The 15433-nt window shown below is 59.1% G+C and overlaps 1 protein-coding gene across 4 annotated transcripts in view; it reads left to right on the forward strand.

Annotated features, from left to right (window-relative positions):
• The window catches only part of PLCG1 (phospholipase C gamma 1), a 41246-nt gene that overhangs the window by 2518 nt on the left and 23295 nt on the right, over positions 1-15433 (forward strand). The window lies entirely within an intron of this gene.

Below are 15433 nucleotides of genomic sequence, written 5' to 3' on the forward strand. Positions count from 1 at the left end.
AGCTTCCAGCCCAGGGAGCTCCGGCCAGGAGCAACCACCGAGCCGGGCTGGGAGCAGGAGGCTGGGGCTGGCGGCGAGGGCTGGGGATCGGTCCCCGCAGGGCTGCTGCTCGGGACGTAGCTCGCATGTGTGTGCGGCTGTGAGCCGAGGAGAACAGGCAGCTGTCAGGAGGTGTGATGTGCCTGGGCGTGGGGCAGCATCCCCGCCGGGCAGCGCCGGGGGGTCTGCAGGTCACCAACTGCACAGCTCGTGGGTCAGGAATGAACGGTCCCGTGTTTCCTGAGGGATGGAGAACGGAGAGGAGCTTTGGATGCCCCTGGACGCGAGTTGGTTGCCTAAGTAGGAATGATCCTGCGTTTTTTATCCGTTTTGGAGCAGGAGAGCATCTGCATCGTATCACACAGGTCTCAGACTTGGGTTGCATCTGTGTAGAGTCCGTGTCTCGGTGCAGGGCCTGTCTCCCCAAGCACCCCAGCGTGGTGGATCCATGCTCTGCCCCCGGCAGGCTTAGCAGCAACGAGCTGTGCGTTTGGTGGGCAGCGCCGGGGGACCCGGCTCCACCGCCCGCCTCGCTGCAGGACCGGGGGCTGCAGCTCGGGAAGCTCCACGCTGCGTGGGAGGCAGGGCAAGGAGCGGCAGGGGGCTCGTCCCCGGGTGGCCTTGGGCACGTGGATTGAGTCTGTGGCGTGCCGGGAGGGGAGGGCTCATGGGCACGGCCCTTCGGTGCTCCGTGGCGTGGTGCTTCCAGGTTCAGGGCGTCCGTGGCAAAGCCCACGGTGTCTCGTGCTCTTCATGGCGGCGAGCTCGGGGTCGTGCCTCGGGGCTGGCATCGTCGTCGGTGCTATTGAGCGCTGGATGCGCACGCAGAGGCGCAGGCGAGCGGGTGCCCTCTTTGTCCCCACCAGACTCACCCACGTCACCTTCCTCCTGCCTGCTGGCCAGGGTGCCAGGGCCGGGGGGACCCTCGCTGGTGTCACAGCCCCCTCCGTCCTCGCTCCGTGACCCTTGTGTAGCGCTTTGTGCGTGCTGCATAAAGAGCCACCTTGTGCGCTGGCCGCCGGCGCGCGTCCCCCCGGGGAGCGGCGTCGGGCAGCAGGCAGAGCGGGGCTGCAGCCGGCTGGGCGCGGGGATGGAGAACCTCTTCTGTCCCACCCCTGCCCCGCCGCCTGCTTCGCCGAGAGCCCCTGCGTGGCCGGGAGCCGCTGATGGAGCGGGAGGAGGGGGAGACCTCGGGGACGGGGGGAGCAGCTCGCTTTATAAAGCTGCGGCCTCTGTCTCCCGGCGGTTTTGAAACCAAAACGATGGGCGAAAAGCAATCCCGGTACGTGCAAAAAAAAAAAAAAAAAGTTGTCATTTTTCAATTCCTATTTGTTTTTATCCAGAGTGGTTTCAGTCAGCTCGAATTATCAGCGCGTTGCTTTCGTGCTAATCGCCTCTGCAGAGGGTTTGGCTGTGATGGTGGGAAGAGCTCTACTAATTTTCTATTCTTTTTGCTAATCATCCAAAGCAAAGTAGAGCTAATCCCTTGAGTCCTTTGTCTTTTATGCATTTTTTTTAAACTTCCTGCGTTATGTAATTCTTTTTTAATGTAAAAGGGTCCTGCCTTCATAACTTCACATACTGGGGGGTTATAGGCCAGTTTCTAATTGACCTGTTTTCCTTGAAACACGTCAGAAAATTCAGAGAGCTTGCTCAGAGAGCGAGCTGAAAATTTGGAGCAGATGTTTGTTTTATAGGGGAGAGAGGGGGGAAAAAAAAAAAAACACCTCGAGAAAACCCTGGATGCGTTCTTGCTTTCAGTGAAATGAGCTCAGTCCCGTGGAGGTGGAGGGAAGCCATCGCACCAAGCCCAGGCCAGTGCAAAAGAAAAGGCAGGAACAGTAAAATACAAATACTACAAAGAGACTGAAGGGCAGCTCACGCTCACCTCGTCCTTGTGAGCTACGTGATACTTTCGTTAACCCACCAAGGTACAGCAAAAGAAAGAAAGAAAAAAAAAGCCATCCAGATAAGCTTTGGGGTTTGGAGCCCTTGGGATTCAAGCAGGAGTGGCTCTGGGGAATCGGCAGGCTCTGGAGCGGGACCTGCGTGGGGAAGCCCGGGTCGGCGGGCTGAGACCTGTGCTCTGTGTGCTCCTGCTGTGGAGCCGTGGTGTCCGTCCGTCTGGCTCCTTCCTTTCTCAGGCGGCCCCGTGCAACGTGTTGCTTTTTTATGGGTTTTAAACCCAGTAATGCAAACGTGCTGGGGAGGTTCTGTGCAGCACCGGGAGGGTGAGCAGCAGCCAGTGCGGGGATCCCGAGCGCTCCCGTCTTTAAGGAAAAGCGATGAGGCCAGCCTTCCTCCCAGCCTGCTCCGAGGGCGGGCAGTAGGGTGCTGAGCATGGTGAGAAGCATCCAGAGGAGCTGCATCTGAACAGCTGCCTTTCGGAGGAGACCCCCGCGCTCTTGGTGCTGTCAGCTCCCACCTCCAGGGGCAGCTCCGTTGCAGAGTTTCCTATGTGGCTGTTAACGTGCCCTGTCTGCGAGCCCTGCGCTCATCCAGCACGTCTGGTGACCTTCGCCGCTCTTTTCCTGAGCCTCCCGGTCTGCGCCGCGGGGTGGCCGCTCCTATCAGCGCTGGCAAAGCGTTCGCTCGGCCCCGTTATCTAATCGGGGCGCTGCGAGCACCCCGCCGGCGTGCGGCTGCCGGCAATACCCATCGCCGGCCCCCAGGCCCGGGGGAGCGGGCGGGCGGCCTCCTGCCTATCTGGCAGATTGCAGGGGGAGGCGAAAAGGCTCGCCCGCAGTCTCAGCGGGAGTCGGTGCTGAAGTCCCTGTCCCCAGGCGGTGCGTGTGGCAGCGCGGGCTCGGCCACCGGGTTGTAGCCAAGGTGCAGCCTTCGTCTGGGTTTTGTGGCCCTGGGAGCGCAGGCACTGCTCTTCAGCTGAGACGTTCTCCTGCAGAGCTCCGGGACTGCTGTGTCCCCTGGGAGGTGACCGAAGTGACGCTGCTGCGCTGCGATGGGGACGCAGAGCAGGGACGCATCCCCTCGCAGTCGTCCATGGGCCGGGTTCGGCTTCCTTTCTTGAGTGCAGCCGTGAGCGTCTCACCGCCGTGAAGATGTGGAGTGGGAGAGGAGGTGCCGTGGACAAGCCACCAGCTTCCCAGGGAGCTTTTCTTGCCCTGAGCTGCCACCGTCTGAACGCTCCACGGTGCTGTGAGCAGAGCAGGAGCCCCGCGAGTGCAAGCACGCACCCTATAGCTGAACCTTCTCCTGGTGTCCTGCCCTGAAGGGCTGCAGCGGCTCAGCTGGTGGGCAGTAGCTCATGAGGCTGCTGGAGCTCGAGCACATCCATGTGTCTGTGTCCGGAGTGGGATCCCACTCGGATCGCTGCAAACACCAGCGCTGGGCATCTCCTCCGGGTGTTCTCGGGGTCAAAGGAGCCAGCAGCGGCATCGGGAGCCGCGGGGCAGCGCCGCCACCAGCGGGGACGGGGCTGGGCGTGCCACGTGCCGCGTGCCCCTTCCTGGGCTGCTGCGGGCTGGGCGAGAGCTGGTGCGAGGCGGGGGGATAGGGGTGGGTGCACGGGGGGCCAGGGGAGCTCACAGCCCCTGGTGGGGAGGTGCAGGGCTTCAATCGCAGGAAAGAACGTGAGGCCCGGAGTTTAAACCATTGGCTAAACCTTATTACATAATAGAAGGAAATGGGTGAAATCAGTGGGGAGGTGGTTTTTTTGTTTTTTTTTTTTTGTTTTTTTTTTCTGGTGTGCTCTCAGGTTTAAGGGCAGTGGAAAGCAGTGAAGTGAAAATGTAAGCCCTTACAGTGCCTTGGAAAAGTTATCCCCCTCCCACCTGCATCCCTTCCCCTTGGCCTGTCAAATTTGGAGAGCTGGTGGTGGAAGGATGCTCCGAGAGAGCAACTGGCACAATGCCTGCCTGGAGCAGGATGAGGGCAGCGGGTACTGCAGAAAGGTTCCTGCGTTTGACAGGTACCTGCGGCTGTACGGCGAAACTTATTTGGTGTCTGAAAGCTGGATGCTCACGGAAACCTGCAGCTGTTCGAGCAAGCTCGTACCAGGGAGGCTGGTCGGCTCATTTCCGTGTTTGATGCTGGCTCTCTCTTCCTGGTGTCACGTATAGGATCGCCCTAATATCTCACACATCCTCTGCGCGGCCATGGAGCCCTGCCACGCCTGGGGGCAGCTTCGGTGCGCTCGCGGCTGCTCCTCTGCTCGTCTCCCACCCGCCGTGTCTTCTGCCGCCGAGGTGTCCCCCTGCCCAGAGCCATCAGAAAGGGGGCACGGGGACAACAGCCGCTCCCAAGGGGACTTGGCAGCGCTGGAGAAAGCTGCTTTCCTCCAAACGGTTTTAGTGCTTAAGTTTTGTGCTTTGAGGATTTTTATGTTGCGCAAAGAGCTGCTTGTCAGGGGAAACACCCCCCCCCCCTTTTTTTTTTTGAGAGAGAGATTTTTGATGGTGATTCAGATTAGCAACTTCGATTTCTGAAAGTTTTCTGCCCTTCCTAAGGCTGCAGGGTGGGGTGGCACTTCTACAGGGCAGCCTTCGCCCTGCCGGCTTTGCTTTTTATCCCTCCTTTCCTGGCGCTGCCCATCTCCGGGCACCTCAGTGCAGCCCCGAGCCCCACCACGCCGAGGTGGTGTGGGGCCCTCTCCCAGCTGGGATGGAGCTGCAGCCCCTGCCGGCATTGCAGGGGGCAGGGGTGGGCACAATTCAGCCTGCAGCGTGAAACAGGGCTTCTGGGGTTAAGTCATTCCTGCCCCTAAAAAGCAAAAGGTCGAGGGATGGAGCATCTCACGGCAGCTGGCAACGTGAAGTCTGGAGGGGCCAGCAGAGCTTTACGAAGCTGACGGCCTGCACTCTGAAGTCTCACCAAAACTGGGATTTTTAAATTGCTTTTCGTGCTGAGTGTGTGGTCAGGTGGCTTTTTGGCTCCATTTGGAGCTGTGCATTCTGGGTTTAGCTGCCTGGAAAGCCACGTAAAACCATCCAGACTCGAAAATGGACCTTTCTCTTGCTTTCCTCTGCAGCTCATACCTTCTATTTACAAAAACTTGTGGTTCTGAGGTTTCAGTCAATAATCTCTTCTCGTGTTGCTAATGCGGTGCCCAGGAGCGCGCCTGGCGTTCTGCAGGCAAACCAGCCCGCATTGTTGTTTTAAAGATTTTCCAGACAAAGGTCGCAATCCGGCAAGTGAGCTCCCACAAAGGGGATGCTTTGCTGAGCTGACTTTGCCTGCAGGCCTCGAGGAGGAGGAGGAGAGCAGCGCTGCGGCAGAGAAGTCAGAACTGTGCCTGTTGGGCTATTTTTTTCCCCCACCCCTGTTACAAAGGCATTTACTTTCTTGAGCGTGACTTTTTTTTTTTTTTTTGCCTTGACACACAAAATCACCAGTCCTGGATTGTCGCAGGCTGCCGTGCTCTCTGTGGTATCATTTTGCATCCTCTGGTGTGAAGCATGTGGTGCTGCCACGCTGGCTTCTGCCACCAGCCTCACCTGGCTGCCGTGCCCCTGGGCTGCTGCGGCACCCGGTGCCCGGTCGTGTCCCTGCCACAGGTCCCCTGACTCACCCCGAGGCATGTTGCAAATTTCCCATTTCTCTTTCCCAAACCGTGTAAGGATCTATCAATGCTGGGACCACACCAGCCAGGGCTTGAAACCAAGGTCGCTCGCCTTCCTGGCAAGCATCTGCTCCACAGTGGGCCCTGGCTGCCGACCCCTGCGTGGGGCAGCAATGTGCCCCCCCGGTTTGCAGACCTTTTTGACTCCTTTTGTGACTCTGCCAGCCCAGGGCAGCGGTCGCCTGGGCTGGTTTTGGATGAAGTGATGCGGGCAGGTCGGGCCTGCGTGCCAGGGCGAGCGGTTTCTCTGTGTTCCTTGTCCCCGAGAAGCCTTCACGAGCGCGCGCGTGCTGGAGAGACATCAAGGCGGGCTGCTCCCTGCGGGGACGCTGGGTAGAGCAGCTGCTCGAGAGGCTTTTTCCTGTTTACTCGCTCCAAGAAGTGCCGGGTAACGTGGTGATTAAAAGACATCCCTCCCGCCTGTGCCTGCGTTGTCCTCCTCCTCCTCCTCCTCCTCCCGGCCCTGTCTGCGGGGTCACGCTGTCGCTGCATCTGCAGAGCGTCATAAAGATGGCGCAGGTTATTTGGTCGCTTTGCTGCGTGCATGCTGCTCTATTTCCCTCCTCTTCCTCTGCTCTCTAGCTGCAGGGTCTGCTCTGTTGATCATTGTGGCTCTTGCAGCCGGTGTGCGGGTCCCAGGCCAGGTCCCGGGGCGGACACGGGGTGTCCAAGGGGACTTTCACCCCTCCGCACCCTGCCTGCACCCCATGGGTCTGCCTTCCAGCTGCCGGAGAGGCACGGGGCTGGGTTTGTTTGCCGAGCACTCAGGTGCTGCCTGACGACATGGCCTTTCTCCGCAGGAGCTGAGGGTGAGCCTCAGAAAGCCCTGGGCTGAGTCAGGCCACGGCAGGTAGCCCATGAGCAGCTCATCAGTAGGGCCAGCCCCGGTGAGGAAGGCTTCCTTCATCCTCCTGTGGCTGGGACACAACTCAGCTCTCAGTGAAGCCTCAGAAAGTTTACTCTTTCTGAGGAAAAAAAAAAATGGGTTTGCTGTTAACCCTGGTGCAGATCAGTGCATGAGCAGGAGGTCTCTGGTGCTGGGGACCAAATACCTCAGAGGTGGGGTTTAAAAAAACACAAGCTGTAGCAGAGCCTGGCTGTGAGGCCGTGAAGACCAGCACCAAGAGCTCCTGCTTCTTCCACGTGAACTGAAGGTAGCGCCTCGTCCTGGGACATGTCTGCCTGGTGCTTGGATGGTGCTGTGCCCTGGTGCCAGGCTGCTCCAGTGGCCGCAAGTGACTCAGCACCAGGCAGGATCTTTATGTTATTCTCTCCTTCCCAATTTTACTCCGGCACTGAGGAGCTCAAGCACTTGCAGCGACAGGAATAAGCTACCTCGTTGGTGCTCATTTAGTGTTCCGGGTAGCAGTCATCTTTGCTGTGAAGTTACTGTCACGGAAACTCAATTGCGTCGAGGGGTGGGATGGATGAAAAGTGAGTCATGGCATCTGAGCATCGCTGGCATTTGCTGGGAGTGTGACAAGTCTTCTGTTTCCGCTCCTCACCTCTGTGCCCGCCCCGTCCTGGGGCCAGCCTGTGGTCACTCTTGTCTCCGTTTGCCTTGTGGTGAGCCGTGACGCTGTGGGCACAAGAGCCAAGAACATAAAACCCCGCAGAGAGCTGCAAGGAGAGCGTGCTGCTGTCGGGCACCCAGCTCCACCATGGCTCCCAGCTGGGCCTGCCATGCCGGGAGCGGCGTGAGGCCTGCCCGTCCTCCCTGCTCGCTCTGTGCTCTCAGCCCCGTCCTGTTCCCCTCGTGTATGGTGCTGAGGGCTGTGCTGGCAGTGGGGGGGAGGGAGGCGTGGGGGGTGTCTTAAAGCATCGCTTTAAGCTCCAGGAGGGACGTGGAGATGCCGCCTGGCCCCTTGCCTCGCAGACGCGGTGCCATGTCAGGTGCCTCCCCTCCATCGATCCGCCTGCGTCCTCTGCGGTACCTTTCGGATCTGGTTACCACTGCACGTCCGCTCCGTGGGGAGGGAGGGAGGCTGGAGGAGCTCTTCAGCCTCCCCCATCCTCCCCCCCTTTTATTGCCTTCCTGTAAGGCCGTTACGCTCCTAGCCAGGGCAGGGCTGAGGGGACGGAGTCCTCGATACCAGGCAGGAGAAGGTCACCTTGGGGCGGCTCGTGGAGCTGTCCCGGCCCTGCCAGCCATCCAGCAGCACCGCTGCGGAGCTTCCTCTTTCCATGTGAGTCAGTGGAAGCTTCTGCCTCTCAAACGGAGCAGGCCGGTGACTGAGGGCTGCCGCCGGCTGTAATTTATCAGGAGAAGGGATGTGTTTTTTAAAGCAGTGTCCAGGCAGGCCAAACCCAGGGCTCAGCCTGGCTGGTGTTGCTGTTTGGGATGGACACACACGCTCCCACACCCTGCATGGTGCGGGTGCAAGAAGTCTGGGGGCTTTCATGGTGCTGGCCTTGTGTGTGCTGGGGAGCAGGCCTGGCCAGCACCACGGACACCCAGCTTTGGCTTCAGCACCAGCCAGTGATCCTGGCACAACACCCCCAGCTTCCCTGGACATAATTTCTGTGGAAAACAAGAGAGGGCCCAGGAGCAGCCCCAGAGCAAGGGATGCCATCCAGCTGCCTCCTCCCCATGGGCGGGAGGGGAGCAGGGCCCTGCCGCTGCCTTCCTGACACCACCAGTGTCCGACAGGGACAAGTTGTGTGTCCCCAACGCAGGCACCGGGCTGGGGGGGGTTCTGCCTCGTGAGCTGTGACTCCGCGTTTGTGTTCTGCAAGGCTAGTCCTGCTGCCTGGGGCTCAGCCCTGCTCGTGGTGGCTGCCCTGAAGTGGGGTGCCTGCACCCCGCTGGAGACCGACAAGGAAATTGCAGAGAGAGACCTCAAACTGCACAATGGTGGCTGGTGGGAGGGCGCCCGGGGGGAGCTATCCGATAGATTTGCCCTGTCCTTGGCCTTTCCTGAGGCGTGCCCTGCTGGCCAGGGACAAGGTGTGGGCTGGGTGTGCTGTCACCAGTAGTCACTGAGGGGATGTCTCCACCCTGAGGTCCCAGAGGCTCATGAGGCACGGAAGGATTTGGGGAACTGCTGCCTGCAGATCTGTGGGCTCCTGGTGCTTCGTCAGGGGCTCGGGCTGTGGCAGAAACAAGTGGCTATGTCTCAGGGCTGGTGTGCCATGTTCGCTCCCCTGCTTTACTTGCTGCTGTGGTTTCTTGGCCTCCTCGGCTCAGGGATGGGCACAGTGCTGCCATGTGTGTAGCACAGCGGGAGGCGCTGAGGGCTGAGGTTCCTGTGGCCTGTCCCCACGGGTGCTGCCCAGGGGACTGCAGCGGAGGCTGAGGAAGGGGCTGGAGCACCCCGCCAGAACTGGACGCTACCTGGCATGAGAGGCAGTGCCCTGCTCGGCCATATGGCGGTGCTGGGGATGTGGCCTGCTCCGCAGGGCAGGGAGGCAGCTCCCGAGCGTGAAGCCGGCCCTCGGAGGCTGAGACAGGCACAGTGGAAACTGCCAGCCTTTACATCCCCGCTCTGCTGGGCTGTGGGCAGAGATCGCGAGATAGCGGCATCCTGCTTTGCTCACTTGGGGGACCAGCTTTGGGGTTTTTTTTAACACATGCCTTCTTGCAGCTGAGAGTAATCTGGAGAGATGTGCTGATGATGCAGGATAGGCAGTTGTCAGCCCCCAGCCACCTCTGCTGCTAGCAGCAGGAGGATGTTTGTGAGACCTTGAAGGTCGCCTGCGTGAGGCCGAAGCTGGTGGAGCAGCAAGGCAGGGGCTGCCTGGGAGAGGTGGGAGCTGCTCTGTAGGGACAGGGTGGTGCCCTGGCACGACCTTTGCCTCCCTGCTCCAGCCCACAGCACCCAGGAGGGAGGACAGGCGGGCAGTTCCTCGTGTCCTGCTCCAGACCGCATGGCTGCAGAGCTGTGAAGGCTGAGAGAGAGAGAGAGCCGGGGATATTCAGCCTGGGGAAGAGAAGGCTCTGGGGAGACCTCATTGGAGCCTTTCAATACTTAAAGGGGGCTTATAAAAAGGATGGAGGACTTTACTTGGGTAGATAATGATAGGACAAGGGGGAATGGTCTTAAACTAAAAGAGGATAGACTTAGACTAAACGTTAAGAAGAAATTTTTCACTGTAAGGGTGGTGAGGCACTGGCACAAGCTGCCCAGAGAAGCTGTGGATGCCCCATCCCTGGAGGTGTTCAAGGCCCGGCTGGATGGGGCCTTGGCCAGTCTCATCTAGTGGGTGGGTGGCATCCCTGCCTATGGTGGCGTTAGAACTAGGTGATCTCTAAGGTCCCTTCCAACCCAAGCCATTCTACGAAGCACCTCCAAGTCCCCTGCGCATCTCCTTGTCACTTCCTCTGCCCACGATAAGGATTTCGGGGGGGGTTGGGCACAGGGAGGGGGAGCAACCAGAGCTCAGAAGCCGCAGCACACGTGATGCCGAGGTGCAGCCGAGGCAGCGGCAGCTCGAGGCGAGGGCAGGAAGCCCCAGTGCCCACAGAGCAGCTGTTGGCCCCCACGTGCTGCCTGCGCTGCTGGGGGGGCTGCTGCCGGGGGGGAATCCCACGAAGCACTCTGCCCCGTCCCTCCAGCGGCGGTCAGCCAGGATCTGGGCCCCAGGTTCGTGCTATTCGCAGCCATCCAGGCGGACTGGGAACTCCCGTTTCCCATCAGAGCTGTTTGTTCCGAGCATCCTCCCTGCCAAGGCGCTCTGTGGATGCAGCTGCCTCTGCAGCAGAGCCATCGCAGCAACCGCTTCAGAGCAACGCGCAGCGGCTCAGAGCAAACGCTGCAGGTTGCTGCTGCGGGTAGCGGGTGAGATGTACCGACTTGCTGGAGCAACCTGAGGCACGACCAAGCCAAGTCTGGAGGGGAAAATAGCTTAACCTGCATCTTCTCCTGAGACCGGAGAGGTTCCTGCAAGTGCATTGCAGAAGCAAGAGCGGTGGGACCCAACAGGCCCCCAAGCACCAGGGCTGCCATGTCCCTCCCTGGGGCAGTAGTGGCAGTGAGAGAGCTTTTTGCAGGGTTTTCGGGTGCCTCACTAAAATGGCAGCGCATCCGTTTTCGGTTCACAGAAGGGACCAGGGACTTGCTGGGGCACAGGGCTCTGCTGTGCCGGCATTTCTTTTCTTTTGGTTTCTGTGGACGCAAAGCTCACCCCCGCAAAGGAGCCATCAGGTCGGGTTCGAGGCCCCAGCTGGTTTATTGTTTCTCTGGCTGGAGCAGCCATCTGCTAATGCTGTGGGATCGTATTCCTCCAGAAACCTGAGAGCTGATGCACGGAAGCACTGATGGCAGTGCGGCGTGGCCAGGAGGAGGGTGCAGAAACCCAGCGCTGCGTCTCCGTGCGCAGACACTGTTAATTCACCGTTGCACTGCCTGGTTTCGTCTTGTCTATTAAGGAAAGCTCGTGGAGCTAAGGCTGAGCTGTTACTGTGAAAACCCGGACTAATGAGAGATGCACGGCTCTTCCCTCTGAGATAGGTTTCTAATGCGGCGAGGTTCCTGCTTTCTTTTGGATGGGATATTAGGTATTGTAGCCCGCTTCTGGTGTTCACCAGGGGCGCAGCACGGTTTTGTAAAAGCCGCCTTAATAACGACTGCGGTCCAGTCAGGTTCAAGCTCAGATCGTTGCTGTCTGCAAGATGCCCGCATCATCCCCGTTGGATGCAGCACAGTGCACAGCAGACACGCCATCAGGAGGATTTCAGCATCGTGCAACCCCAGGCACCTGAGGTGGCTGCGTTTTGGCAGGGACGGATCCACGTGTGGACACGGGACGGGCTCACGCGGAGCCTCGCAGACGAAGGGGGCTCGCTGGCTGCTGCGGGGCACGGCGCCTGGCTCCAGACCGCGAGGTGCTGGAGGCTCTGGCCCCGCTCCAGCAAAGCACTTAGTGCTCGCTTGACCGTTCCTCTGCAGCCCGGTGGGATTCTTGCATCTCCCCGCATGGCATTCGGTTGCAGACAGCGCACCAGAAGCAGCCCGGGTAGGGCGAGGGCAGCCCAGCCTCCTGCTGCAAACCTCTGCAGCAGCCAGCACCAGCCCGAGCAGCACGTTCAGTGGGCTCCTATCGAAGTATTCTGAGGGAAATACCACTGCTTTATTTTATTCCCCATGCTGTTACGTAATAGATTTCTCTGATTTCTGCCCCCACACACACGTACAAGTCGGGTCTTTTTTTTTTTTTTTTTTTCCATCTTCCTCACTTCTCACTTTCCCTGCGTGCCGGACCTCCCTCCTGCGAGTGATGGGAGGGCCAGAAATAATCATTGTGTTCGGGGCAACGTCCACTGCCAAAAAGCATGAAGACATTTCTTGCTGGCTTGGTACTGGAGGAAGAAGCCCAAAGGCTTCTCCGCCGCCACCGGACAGGATCAGCCCGTGCCAGCTGAGGTCAGGCTGCAGTGAGAGTGAGCGTGCGGCTCTCCCTGCGCTGTTGGTCCCCACGCAGCCACGCTGCACCCAGACGTGCTTGCCAGGGGGGTGGGTGGGTGTTTGCTTGGAGGCTGTCCCTGACAAATCCATCCTGGAAGGTAATCTTGCCTGAATCCTGTTTTTTTTTTTTTTTTTTTTTTTCTTTTTTAATCAGTCTGACATCTTTCCAAAAACCCTCTGGAGGTGGAGATTTTGCAACCCTTGGAGCCCGTTGCAGGGTGTCCTTATCCTCACGCGTTACAATGCCCGATCCATCACGGGTTATAAGCGAGGCCTGGGTGAAGTTCCAGTTGTGAACAGCTGAAGGGTGGATCTGGCTTTCATGTAACCAGAGGGGAATTTTTTTTTTTTCCTAAGTGGTGCAGGGGGTGGATCTGGGGCCAGCTTTTCCTTTCTGGTGTAACCTGCTCCTGCAGAAGGGAAAGCTGCTGGCCCAGAAACGCGACCGTGTCCTTTTTGAAAAGGCATGTGGCTTTCTCTCCCTCGTCCTGCTGCTGTCCACGTGGGATGAAGACCAGCACCCGCTTTCTGCAGTGGCTGCTCCGTCCCACAGCGTACTCTGGGGCAGACCAGCGGGGCGATGAGATGTGGTTCACCCCGGTGACAGGTTGCCTCTCTTTGGCGGGTTTATCCAGGGTTATCTGGCGCTTGTTCCTCCGCCCTGGCACATGTGGCCCCACCAGATGCTCTTCCCCTAGTCCTCGGCAGCATCCCTGGTAGGTCATTCCCAGCACAGACCCACGGTGCGGTGGGACCTCGAGCCTCCCCGTCCGTCTGTCCTTGAGGGAAGCCCAAGAGGGAAGAGCATGGTGGCCATCAAGGAAGCCACCTTCTTCTCGGTGGCCCCTGGCACCTGCCACAACAGTTGTGGTCAGGGCAAGCTTCGGGGCAATAAAAAGAAAAGTGGGTGGCCGAAGCTCTCAAGAGCATGGAGAGAGGTGGCAGCAGGCTCTGGGTTTCCTGTTTGCCTTCCGGAGGGTGGCTGGTGTTTGCTGAGGTGTCTGTGTTTTACTTGTGGCCCTCGCAAGCAGAGGTGGAAATATTTATGGGCTGGGGTTGGTTTGGTGTCTGGAATAGGGTGCCAGGCCTTGGCACTGGTGGGGAGGGCTGGGGAACGTGGCATTGGGGTGTGTGGGATGGGGTTTCGGTGCAAGCAGAGGGAAAGAGGAGACGTGAGACGTGGCTTGTAGGCTTGCACCCCCTGCTGAAGCAGAGCTGGGGCGGCCTTTCCTCCCCTCCCCACTGCCGGCTGACCGCTGGTCCCAGGCTGGTGCCGGGGGCTTGAAGCCTGGCAGGGGCACAGCTGGTGTGGAGACACCTCGCATATTGGGGATGGTGGCGTCCGTGTTCGCTGTGCCTCCTGCTGAAGTCATTTCCTTCCAGGGTGCAGGGGGCCGGGAAGGCGTTTGAGTCACTCGAGGCAGTGGGGCTGGAGGGGGATGATGGTGCTGCTGTGCGGCAAGGTGCGAGCTGCAGAAACCAAACCCTGAACCGCCTTCTCCCCGGCGCACGCGGGCGTGTTTGGGAGGATGAGAGAGATGAGCAAGCAGCTGCAGGCACGCGTGGGCTGGAGCTCGTTACCTGCTCCCCTGCGTGCATGGTGCTCGCGGCGGTGCACCCCAGGAGTAGCCCGCACCCCTGTGCCTTCGTTGGGTGCCCCGTCTGCTCTGGGGGCTCTCCCTGGTGTGGATTTTTGGGGATGCGGTTTGTAAGGGTAGCTTGTAACGTTCACAACCCAGCGGGCACTTTGCAGCGAGAGGCGGATGCGGGACAGAGTCAGAGCGCCGCGGTGCGCCGGCACGGTGCGGGGTTAGGCCCTTGGAAGGAGGCTGCCGAAATAGCAGAGACAGCACATGCTAGTGGTTACCGCCTACCATGAAAACCAGCTCTTTCCCACTGCTTTTGTCAAATCCTCCGACAGGAATAGCCTTTGCTGTGCGTGTGATGGAGGCAAAGACCACAGCTGTGATGCATTTTTTTATGCTAGCGATAGATGAACATGTCATGCCGCTAAGGTTGTGAGCATGTGGATGGATTACGACAGGGCGGGCTAATGTTTGAACCTCCAGACAGCCAGTTTCTAAAGGGCAGGTGATGCCTTAGAAAGGCACAGCCCTGCTCGTTTTAGGGAGCTTGTTCAGCTGCCCTTCACAGCCCAAGGAGCTGCATCTCTCTGTGCACTTGTCCTTGGTTGCAGTGGCCAAACAGGGTCTCTCTGTGTCAGGAAATGAGGGGGCTGTGATCGTGTCTGGATGCACACCGCTGTGCTGCGTGGTGTAGCCTGTCCAGGGGTGAGAGACCCCTTGACAAGGTTTCAGTGGGATTCTCTTCTTTATACGTGTTTTGGGGCACATGCAGAGTGCACAAGCCAGCACAAAATGGTTTTATAGCAAGCATCCAAGGCTGCTGCTGTGACTGCTTCAACAGCAGTGGTTTAAAAAGGTTCCCCAGGCTCCTTGTACAAGGTCTGGGACAAGTCTCCCCAGCACCAGGCCACATCTCCCGGCTTGCTGTGGGGTTTGCTGGGAGCAGGCCCCTTCCCCCGCGAGCCGGTGCAGCGTTGCCAGCCTCTGCTGCGGCTGCTGAGCAGGTCGCGTTTCTGTCTAGCTCTAAACTAGAGCAAATTGAAATGAAAGGCAAGTCGATCCACAGTGACTGCCCTAAGTGGAGTTTAATTGGGATGAATTACACGCCAGGTTTGCAGTAATCGCCATCCCACACTGCTCAGAAGCATCGTCTGCTTTGGAAACGTGACTCAGAACTGTTGTTATTTGATTCCCCCGAGCATTTAAGAAACTCTTTTTCCAGGAAGCAAAGATTCTTGGGTTTGGGGTTTTTTGTTGTTGCTGCTGCTGCTGCTGTGTTCTCTGTGTTTGATGGTAATGAGCGTCCTTTCCCAGAATTTCCTCTGGGGAGGAGGCTGAGGCACTCTCTCCCCAGCATCCCTCCATCTCCTTCGGCTCGCCTCGTGTTTAAGATCCTGGCACGCTCTACCCCGCTGCAGCTTCCCTCGGCCGCGGTGGCCGGGGCGAGTTAGCTGCTGCTCTCCTCCTCCTTGAGCGCTGGGGAAGCCGTAGCTGTGCCCAGCCTGGTTCTCACCTCCCTGCCACGTTCCTTGTCGTCGCACTGCTGCCCAGCGTGTCACCTTTGGGGGAGCTCCAGGGGACAGCTGCTGAGCTGCGACACCAGCCCCGCGGCCTCGGGAATATCCAAAGGACAGCGCTGTCCCCGTGTCACTGCTGGTGCTGCCCACTCTGCGGCAGCCTTGGTCTCAAAGAGAAGCTGGAATTGTTAAAATAAAGCCCGTGGGACTCACACAGATGAGGGCAGGTCCAGGGGTCCTGGTACCGCTTGGAGCGGGACGGGGGGTCACCTCTCGAGAGATGGGAGAGCTGTCGGGGCAGGGGAAGGT

Source organism: Anser brachyrhynchus (assembly GCF_964034855.1).
Source record: "Anser brachyrhynchus genome assembly, chromosome: 16".
Classification (NCBI taxonomy): Eukaryota; Metazoa; Chordata; class Aves; order Anseriformes; family Anatidae; genus Anser; species Anser brachyrhynchus.